Source organism: Schistocerca americana, chromosome 2 (genome assembly GCF_021461395.2).
Source record: "Schistocerca americana isolate TAMUIC-IGC-003095 chromosome 2, iqSchAmer2.1, whole genome shotgun sequence".
Taxonomy (NCBI): Eukaryota; Metazoa; Arthropoda; class Insecta; order Orthoptera; family Acrididae; genus Schistocerca; species Schistocerca americana.
In genome coordinates, this window is record NC_060120.1 from 655,198,175 (window position 1) to 655,209,090 (window position 10,916).

General features: G+C 41.3%; 1 protein-coding gene across 1 annotated transcript in view; it reads right to left on the reverse strand.

The window, feature by feature from the left end:
* Nucleotides 1-556, reverse strand: part of LOC124596022 (mitochondrial dicarboxylate carrier-like) — a 68,238-nt gene extending 67,682 nt beyond the window's left edge. Inside the window, exon 1 of the mRNA XM_047134982.1 lies at nt 482-556. The gene's annotated coding sequence lies outside the window, so the exon portion shown is untranslated. The remainder of the gene's footprint in view (nt 1-481) is intronic.
* Between the last annotated feature and the right edge of the window lie 10,360 nt (nt 557-10,916).

Below are 10,916 nucleotides of genomic sequence, written 5' to 3' on the forward strand. Positions count from 1 at the left end.
AGCAGCTCTGGGTGCTTTAGAGGAAACCTGTTCAAAAACATCGAATTAGCAAACGCACTAAGTCTGTATTGTTTTCGTATTGTATCGGTAGTCCTATTACCTGTGAAATGGTAAGTCACTTTCCTTACTCCATCGCTTCGTACAATTGAAAGCGGAACAAGAAATCACCATTTCGATAATCCTTAATTCCTTATACACCGTACAGACCGAGAGAAACTTCTTGGCAAATTCAAATATGGCGGGCAATACAGACGACAGTAATCAGCTGGTAGAGCCATCTGTCGGTAGGTCCGGTAGTTGAGCATCCCTCATTTCGCTAGCTTTAGACGCCTGTAAATATTCTTTCCAGTGAACTTTCTGCAAACTGTGTATACCTGTGATATAGGTGTGTTTATGGTATCGACAAAACTTATTTTTAACACGTATCAGCAGAATTTAAATTAACATTTAACAATTAACATAATTTTGAGTAATGACATACCTGTAATTCAAACTGTAAAAACAACCACTTAGCCAGCTGTTACAAGTTCACTTCATAAGCACCCTTACAAACTGCTTATCTGAATAGCCACTTACACAGCGGTCAGCAGTAGGTTATCATCCAAAATATTACCCTATCTGTTCTTATTACTACTGGTCACTTTGCTGACGAAACATGAAGTCGTAGCATGCCAAGTGCGAGTGATTTTATGAAACCTAAAAATCAGTCGTGTACTGACGTATGGCGTTTTGCGATCTGACAGGACGTACACAAGGTGCTAAATAGCCACTACATGAGATTTATACTTGACAGCAATGAAGAGTTAGAGGCAAAATAAATAAAATTTCTTACGAGATTCTTCACGCATGACAGTTTGGAAAATGAAAACGCATAAGAAAATGTGGACAGATACAACATCGATCAGCTGTTACTTGGGGCAACGTTATAAGCAATTACCACGTAAATATTATATCTGGTTGTACATACACTTTTACTCGCAATTTAGTTGTGCAGCTTTGTTTTACGTCGGGTCTCAAATTGTCTTATCAGATTCGATGATTAAAGAGTTGCAAGAGATACGTAACAAGCATCAATGTTAATTGTAAAGTTGGTTGACAAGTGACCCCGTATCGACAATGTACCTAACTATTTTCTTTAAAAAAATATCAATACAATTAAATAAATATTAATCTATCAACAGGATCTAAATGACAGGTACTCAGTACTATTAAGGAAGCAACATCATCTCCCCCCCCCCCTTAAAGTAGCAACATCATTTCTTATTTAATTGATTAAATACTCTTGTCGTCAGCATGAATGATACTAAGCAGTATGGCAGCAGTTTATTATTAGTGGAGTATATAGATTAAGTTTCTACGATTTGCTTGTCTTCTGTTAATGTGAACATGGAATCATTCCACATTCATTAAGGTTTTTCTTTTTGATGGATGTGTAGAACATTTCAGTTATTAGTGTGCTTTGTGTCCTTTCCTTAATGGTATCACCACTCATTCATAGCACTATATCTCAACATTTCTACTAGATCATTTCTGTTGATATTGCAATATATAAAGGAAATTATCATACCCTTTGTTCAGCAAACAGGGCAGCAAAGAACTCTGTTCTATCTTAAATAATAATATTAATAATAACAATAACTTGTAAAGTGGCAGACAAGTAGCTGCTATATGGTAGCAAGATGACCAATATCTACGACAACATACTGCCATATGCCCACTAAATAATTTTTCGTGGCAAATAGTAAACAGAGAAGTAAGTAAGAGCTGTAGGTTGAAGGGGTAAACAAAACCAAAAGTAATTAAAAATGATTTAGAAAAAAAGGATTATAAATCTAACTGCAGGTTACTGTTAAAAAGCCTTAAAAAATGGAAAATGTATGATCTGACATTTGAGCTGCTATAGTACTGAAATGAACAACAGTAAAATTAAGGTCAAAACAAGCATTCATTCTTTCTTTCTTTCATCATTCATTGCGTTCCATAACTCCCATCAAGAAAGAGTGTCTCTAAGGATGCGGAACAAGTCAAAGTATATTTTTTAACAGTTGATCAAAGAAAGGAAGCTGGTACAATGGAAAAAAAAGAAAAAAAAGCTTTTGCCTACTCAGTTACACTACATAGCTGCACTGCATTTTTAACTGCAATTCATAGAAATTATTTGATTACAATGATTTTTCATAGAAAATGACACCTATTAACAATTTATTACTACCTGTCATGCAGCATCACAATGAGTGCTACTACTTGCCATACAGCTAACAGGATCTTTTAATAGCTGAATCTAGAGATTCAGTTGATATGTAGCAAGAGTGACTAAAGATATATGTTTGTAATGTTCTTTCAAGTTGGTTCAATTCAATTCAGTTTCTTTATTCACCCATTAACAATATAAATTGTGCGGTACATATTTCCAATTATTTGTTAATTACTGACATCACCAAGATGGAGACAAGCAATCTACAAGTTTTACAAAAAGTTAAATCTTGTTTCATAAAACCTTTTAATAGTCAAGATACAACTTAACAGTATTAAATGATGACTAGTTTCAGCCGAGTACACAGGCATCTTCGGATCTGAAATAATAGAAAATTGCACTAAGGCAGTGTACCAGAAAGGATTACACAAACAGTAATAATACAAGCAAAAGGTCAATTACATATCGATTATAAAAAAAGTGTAGTGTTTGCTCATAAAATGTGGCTAAGAGAGTAAATCCGCATCACAGTGGATTCAAATGTAAGAAACAGATCTCAATAAAATAATGGGATATTCCATTGATACAAAATATTAGATATTCAAGATCTAAGGAATAAACACAGAGGTTAATACAAAATAACATAAAACTGCAATATTATATACACAATACGGTTTGATTGACAAGTTACTGGTGTAATGCTGTTGTATATCAATGTGGCTGTTAAGATGGGTTTGTACACTACATATTTTTGCTCAGATTGTTGAATTTTTGTATTGTACTTTGTATTGATGTTTCTTTTTATTTCTTAGGTTTTAAATACCTAATATTTTACATCAATGGTGTACACTATTATTTCATTGAGGTCTGTCTCTTACATGAGTGTCTACTTGATGCAGACATTGTGTCTTAGCCTCATTTTTATAGTTTTTATAGTCAGTATGTAACTGACTTTTTACTGGTATTATTACAATTTCTGTAATCCCTTCTGGTATCCTACCATAGTGCAATTTTCTGTTGTAATTCCAGATCTGAAGAAGGCTGTCTAATCAGCTGAAACTAGCCATCATGTAATATACACTTATGATCTCAACAATTACAAGATTTTATTAATTTTTTTTAACTTCATGTAAAACCCAATATATGTCAGTAATATCTTCCCACCAGAGAACTAATCACACACTTTTACTTGGCTCCTCTCTCCCCCCCAGGGAGCTCACTACTCTTTGGTAAGTGCATGCTTGACTACCACAGGGCGCCACCCTTTGCAACATTGCTTCCTCTTTTTGTGCTGAAAACCTACACTTCGATATCCCTCCTCTGACTTTCCACCAGTTGGTCCTTTTGTTGCAGACACTCTTTGGACTTGGTTTACGATTTTGGTCTTGATTTCTAGTTTCACTGCCAGCACTATCTTCACCTGCCATTAATAATTATATGATCCCCATAATCGGGTTTGACATTCCATATTTTCCAAATTTTACAGAAGTCTGTGTTCTGCAGGGAAGGTCACCCACCATCGTGTATGCACCACCTCTGTGCCCTTCCACCCTGGCACCATTTCTTCCTGTTGTACTACCCCCCGAAACCCAGCATATTAGCCATCCCTTTGTGAGGGGGTGGGGGGAGGGGTGGGTCATCAAGTACCTGTACGATGGTAGCCGCCTGACCAAGAAGGGATAACACTGTTAGTGACTGCACTGTTTGCTCCCCTTGTATGCCATGGAGTATGTGCCCATTATGACTGGGGCACGGGGACTCCCAGCCAGGTAGTCATTTCTATGGCTGGGTGGTGTCCAAAGGGAAGAACCCCATTCAGAGTGTTTGACAACACAATGGATAGTTTGCACACAAAGTGGCTTAAACTTTCTCCCACTAGTGGCCACACGGCCCCAGCAGTCTCTTAAAATGGAAAGGCCTCGTACGATGCAACAAAGTATGATCCCAATGTGTTCCTTTCCCTTGCCATGCCATGGTAGGAACACAGGACTAAACGACAAGAAGCAAAATTCTCCTCCCAATACCTGGTCTGTACCAGGACTGACGGGGACAGCTTTTTGGCCACAAAGCCTTTATTTTTTTGGAAAACATTGAGAACAAATATGGGGAAATGGCAGCCATCTCTGAGATGAAAATCAGTTCCCTCCTCATTAAAATGTCATCTCCTGTCCAGTTGCAGGCGATGCTCTCTTGTAAAAAGGTGGGTGACGTTCCCGTAACTGTAACTCCATACAAGAGTCTCAATATGGTCCAGGGCATCATCTGTCACTGTGACCTCCTTCTGCAATCTGACTATGAGCTGTGGACCAACTTAGAGCAATGGGCTGTGCACTTCATCTGTCAGTATAGGGGACCAAGGGACAACAGAGCTGCTATCGGGGCATTCATCTTGGATTTTGAGAGTGATACATTGCCTGAGATGGTCAAGGTGATGGGCTACTAGTGTGACATGAAACCCTATGTTCCTCAGCCTCTTAGATGCTTCAGGTGCACAAAGTTCGGACATGTCTTCCCATTACACTGATACCCCTGCCTGCAGGAATTGTGGATACCTGCTGCACTTGAATGTTCCTTGTGCCCCTCCTCCCACTGTGTAAACTTTGGCAGGCTCCACTCTCCTGCTCACCAGATTGCTCTGTTTTTAAGTGTGAGAAGAAAATCCAAGAGTATAAGACCCTGGACAAGCTCACATACCAAGAGGCCAGAAAAAAATAAGTGCATCTATATTACAGACAAATGACATACTCTTATGCTACAACTGCAATGTCGTCACTTTCTCTGTTACAGTGCCTTACTCTGTTGCACCTCTTACAGTGGGCCCTAAGAGCCTCCCACTGCTAGCTAACCCACAGGCAGTTGGGGACTCTTCTGGTGCCTGCACTGCACCCACTTTGGGAGCATTGGCTCCCCACCTGCCTGGGACATCGGTCCCCATCCACCAGCTAGAGGCACCCCATCCTCCTCTGGTTTCTCTAGCTAGGAAGAGGTCCCTTGGGACTCTTCCTTCCATGGTTCCTGCTGGTCCTCAGCCAGATGCTAGCCAGGGGCTGAAGGAACCGTAGGCTGCTGGCCGTTGACCTTCTTGTTCCTCCTCTGTACCTGGAACGAATTCAGGGAAACTTTCTGTCTTTGTCTTCTGAGGAGGAGGAGGACAAGAAGGACAAAAAGATGTTCTCTAAGATGAAGGAAACTCCACCCCATGCCTCTGTACTCTACATGTACTCCTTCTGTGCCCAAGGTGACATTCCAGTGGCCCCTGAAGCACCCAATATCCCCAGGGAATGTGCCAGTGGATCCCCTGACATCTCAATTGGTGGCAGTACATGATGCACCCCCCTCCCCCTTCCCACAGTCTGGTAGCTTCATGCCCCCACAGTACTCAGACAGTCTTATCCGCCAATAGAATTGTAACGGATTTTTCCACCACCTGGCTGCGCTACAGCAGTTTTTAAGCATATGCCCTGCATTCTGTATTGCTATCCAGGAAACATATATGGTTTCCAATAACTTGGATCCCTGCTCTTTGTGGCTACTGAGGTTATTTTAAGAATCTTACCGGCTATGAGGGGGTATAGGGTAGAGTTTGTACGTGTGTGCTGCACTATATGACCTTGTGCCTCTTGATACTCCATTGGAGGCCACGGCTGTTTGGGTACGGGCACATCAGGATTTTACCATCTGTATTGTTTATCTTCCTCCCGATGATCTCATGCCCCAGGATGAACTGTCTGCATTACTGTTTCAGCTCCCAACCCCCACCCAACCATTTCTAGTCTTGGGTGACTTCAACACCCATTACCTTTTGTGGGGTGGAACAATGATCACTCGCCCTGGTAATGACATTGAAACTTTACTTGATCTTTGCCTCTTGAGCTCTGATGTCCCCACATACTTCAGTGTGACACACGGGACTTACTCAGCCATTGATCTCTTCTTTTGTAGTCCTGGTCTTCTACCATCTATCCACTGAAAGGACCATTTTGACCTGTGTGGTAGTGACCACTTCCCAATCTTCCTATCCCTCCCTCAGCATTGTTCCCTTGGATGCCAACCCAGATGGGTTCTCTGTAATGCTGTCGTCCTTAGCTCCCCATTGTTGCAAGGCAGTATTGATGCCGCTGTTCTGAATAAAATGACAGCCATTGTTTTGGCAGCCAACCAAGGAATCCCCTCTTCTTCGGCTTCCACCACTGAGTCACGTACCTCTCCATCACAGCTATGAATAAAGATCAGGTGAGTCTATTGCTTCCAGTTTCCTGCAGATGTACCCTGTATATTTGGTGCCATTTATACTGAGCCGGCCGGTGTGGCTGAGCGGTTCTAGGCGCTACAGTCTGGAGCCGCGCGACCGCTACGGTCGCAGGTTCGAATCCTGCCTCGGGCATGGATGTGTGTGATGTCCTTAGGTTAGGTAGGTTTAAGTAGTTCTAAGTTCTAGGGGACTGATGACCAAAGGCGTTAAGTCCCATAGTGCTCAGAGCCATTTGAACCATTTATACTGATGGAGATGCTGTCACTGAGCATTTTTCTGAGAATTATGCTCACACATCTGAGTCTGAGAACTAGCACCCCGCCTTTTGATTCGTGAAACAGCGGACGCGGTGAATGTACTTATCTTTTACTACCCGCCACCTACAGCCATATAATGCTCCATTCAGTGAATGGGAACTCTCCAGTGTCCTTGCCCATTGCCCTGATATGACCCCGGGGCCAGACCACATCCACAACCAAATGCTGAAGTATCTCTCAGTGGATTGTCAGCGTCACATCCTTTTCCTCTTTAATCAGATCTGGAATGAGCGTAAGTTCCCATCTCAGTGGTGAGAAAGCACGATAGTTCTGGCACTGAAACTGGGTAAGAACCTCCTCAAAATGTGTTCAAATGTGTGTGAATTCCTAAGGGACCAAACTGCAGAGGTCATCCGTCCCTAGACTTACACACTACTTAAACTAACTTACGCTAAGAACAACACAAACAACCGTGCCCGAGGGAGGACTCCAACCTCTGGTGGGAGGGGGTCTGCAATCCGTGACATAATAGCTCTAACCGTGCGGCAAGAACCTCCTCGAGATGGACAGTTATTACCCAGTCAGCCTTACCAACATTCTCTGTAAGTTGCTCAAGTGCATGATGAGCAAGCAGCTGTGTTATCTCCTTGAGTCTCAGGGCCTCCTGGCTTCATCTCAGGGGGTTTTTGCTGATAACTTGGTGTGCACCTGGTGTCCACCATCCAGATGGCCTGTGCACATCATCAGCATCTCATAGCTGTCTTTTCCAAAGGCTTATGACATGACATGGCGTCACCAGATCCTTACTATGTTATGTGAGTGGGGTCTTGGGCCCACTCTCAATTATTGTCAAGAACTTCCTGTCACACCGTCCATTCCAAGTTCACTCAGTACCCCATACATTCAGGAAAACAGGGTCCTGCAGGGCTCTGTATTGTGCATCCCCCTCTTTTTGGCGGCTATCAGTGGTCTAGTGGCAGCTGTAGGGTCTTTGATATCGTCTTCCTTATATGCCGATGATTTTTGCTTTTATTATTGCTCCTCTAGTATGGTAGTTGTTGCTGAGTGTCACCTACAGGGCCCAATATGAAAGGCATCGTCATGGGCCCTCACCCACGGCTTTCGGTTTTCAGCTGCCAGAACTTGTGTTATGCACTTCTGTCACTGTTGTGCTGCCCACCCACACCCAGAGATTTACCTAGACTATCAATTACTTCTTATAGTTGAGACGCACCGCTTTCTGGGACTAGTCATCGATTCACAGCTAAAATGGTTTTCCCACCTTCGCCAACTTAAGCGAAAGTGCCGGCGACACCTCAATACACTTAACTGCCTCAGTTACAATAGCTGGGGTGTAGATCACTCTACCCTTTTGTGGCTCTCCAGAGCCCTGATTCTGTCCATCTTGAGTATAGGTGTCTTGCATATGGTGAGCATTGTGGATGCTGGACCCCATTCATCACTATGGAGTCTGATCTGCAACATGAGCCTTCTGAACTAGCCCTGTGACCACCCTATTAGTCGAGTCTGGAGCCCCTCCATTACCTATCAGGCGCCAACAACATACCGTATTTACTCGAATCTAAGGTCAACCAAGAGCAGAGGAAGACAGCATTACCATCAAATTGAATGAAAACTTTACGAACAAAAAGTCAGAAGTTGAAAATATTTTTAATAATCATTTTCTAAATGTTGTGGATATAGTAGGATCCAGGTGTTCATTAGAAGATGCTAGGCTGTTAATGGAAGAGGCCATACCTATGCAATTTGATACAATTGAAATCTCACCCACTTCTCCTTCTGAAATTAGGAAAATAACAAACTTGCTTAAAAGCAAAAACTCACATGGAATTGATGGCATTTCCAGCAAAATACTAAAAGCTTGTTCTCAACAGGTAAGTAAGATTCTCAGCCACCTGTGTAATAGCTCTCTGGAACAGGGCATTTTCCCTGATAGACTGAAATATGCTATTGTTATACCTTTGCATAAAAAGGGGGATAGATCTGATGTCAACAATTACCGTCCAATCTCCCTTCTAACAGCTTTATCCAAAATTTTTGAGAAAGTAATGTATTCAAGAGTAGCTTCACATATCTGTAGAAATGAAATACTAACAAAATGTCAGTTTGGTTTCCAGAAGGGTTTTTCAACAGAAAATGCCATATATGCTTTCACCAGTCAAATTTTGAATGATCTGAATAACCGAACACCACCCATTGGGATTTTTTGTGATCTCTCAAAGGCTTTTGATTGTGTAAATCATGAAATTCTGCTAGACAAGCTCAAGTATTGTGGCATGAGTGGGACAGTGCACAAATGGTTTAATTCGTACCTAACTGGAAGAGTGCAGAAAGTTGAAATAAGTAGTTCTCGTAACATGAAAAGATGAGCACATTCCACAAACTGGGGAACTATCAAGAATGGGGTTCCACAAGGGTCAGTCTTGGGTCCTTTGTTGTTCTTATTATATATTAATGACTTGCCATTCTATATTCATGAAGAGGCAAAGTTAGTTCTCTTCGCTGATGATACAAGTATAGTAATCACACCTGAGAAACAAGAATTAACTGATGAAATTGTCAATACTGTCTTTCAGAAAATTACTAAGTGGTTCCTTGTAAACGGACTCTCACTGAATTTTGATAAGACACAGTACATACAGTTCCGTACAGTGAATGGTATGACGCCATTAATAAATATAGACCTTAATCAGAAGCATATAGCTAAGGTAGAATATTCCAAATTTTTAGGTATGTCCATTGATGAGAGATTAAATTGGAAGAAACACATTGATGATCTGCTGAAACTTTTGAGTTCAGCTACTTATGCAATAAGGGTCATTGCAAATTTTGGAGATAAACATCTTAGTAAATTAGCTTACTACGCCTATTTTCACTCATTGCTTTCATATGGCATCATATTTTGGGGTAATTCATCACTGAGGAATAAAGTATTTATTGCACAAAAGCGTGTAATCAGAATAATAGCTGGAGTCCACCCAAGATCATCCTGCAGACATTTATTTAAGGATCTAGGGATATTCACAGTAGCTTCTCAGTATATATACTCTCTTATGAAATTTGTTATTAACAACCAAACCCAATTCAAAAGTAATAGCAGTGTGCATAACTACAATACTAGGAGAAAGGACGACCTTCACTATTCAAGATTAAATCTAACTTTGCCACAGAAAGGGGTGAATTATACTGGCACTAAAGTATTTGGTCACTTACCAACAGCTTGTCTGTGCTGTGTTTTTTCTGGGTATTATATCTGTTTTTTATTGTGTTAGCCCATGAACCATGGACCTTGCCGTTGGTGGGGAGGCTTGTGTACCTCAACAATACAGATAGCTGTACCATAGGTGCAACCACAATGGAGAGGTATCTGTTGAGAAGCCAAACAAACATGTGGATCCTGAAGATGGGCAGCAGCCTTTTTTCAGTAGTTGCAGTGGCAACAGTCTGGATGATTTACTGAACTGGCCTTGTAACATGAACCAAAATGGCCTTGCTGTGCTGGTACTGTGATCAGCTGAAAGAAAGGTGAAACTACAGCCATAATATTTCCTGAGGGCATGCAGCTTTACTGTATGATTAAATGATAATGGCGTCCTCTTGGGTAAAATATTCCGGAAGTAAAACAGCCCCCATTCGGATCTCCGGTCAGGGACTACTCAGGAGGACGTTGTTACAAGGAGAAAGAAAACTGGCATTCTACAAATCAGAGCATGGAATGGAAATGGATAGGTTAAAGTTAGATATAGTGGAAGCAGTGAAGTGCAGTTGCAGGGGAAACAAGACTTCTGGTCAGGTGAATATAGTGTTATAAATACAAAAACAAATATGGGAGGAATCATAGCTAACACTTGGTTTAAGAATCATGAAAGAAGGCTGCATATGTGGAAGAGACCAGGAGACACTGTAAGGTTTCAGATAGATTATATTATGGTAAGACAGAGATTTAGGAACCATGTTTTAAATTGTACGACGTTTCCAGGGGCAGATGTGGACTCGCACCACAAGTTATTGGTTATGAATTGTAGATTAAAGATAAAGAAAAGGTAGTACTTTAAGAAGATGGGACCTGGAGGAACTGAAAGAACCAGAGGTTGTAGAGAGTTTCAGAGTGAGCATTAGGGAATGACTGACAAGAACAGGGGAAATTAATACAGTAGAAGAAGAATGGGTAGTTTTGAGAGATGAAATAGCA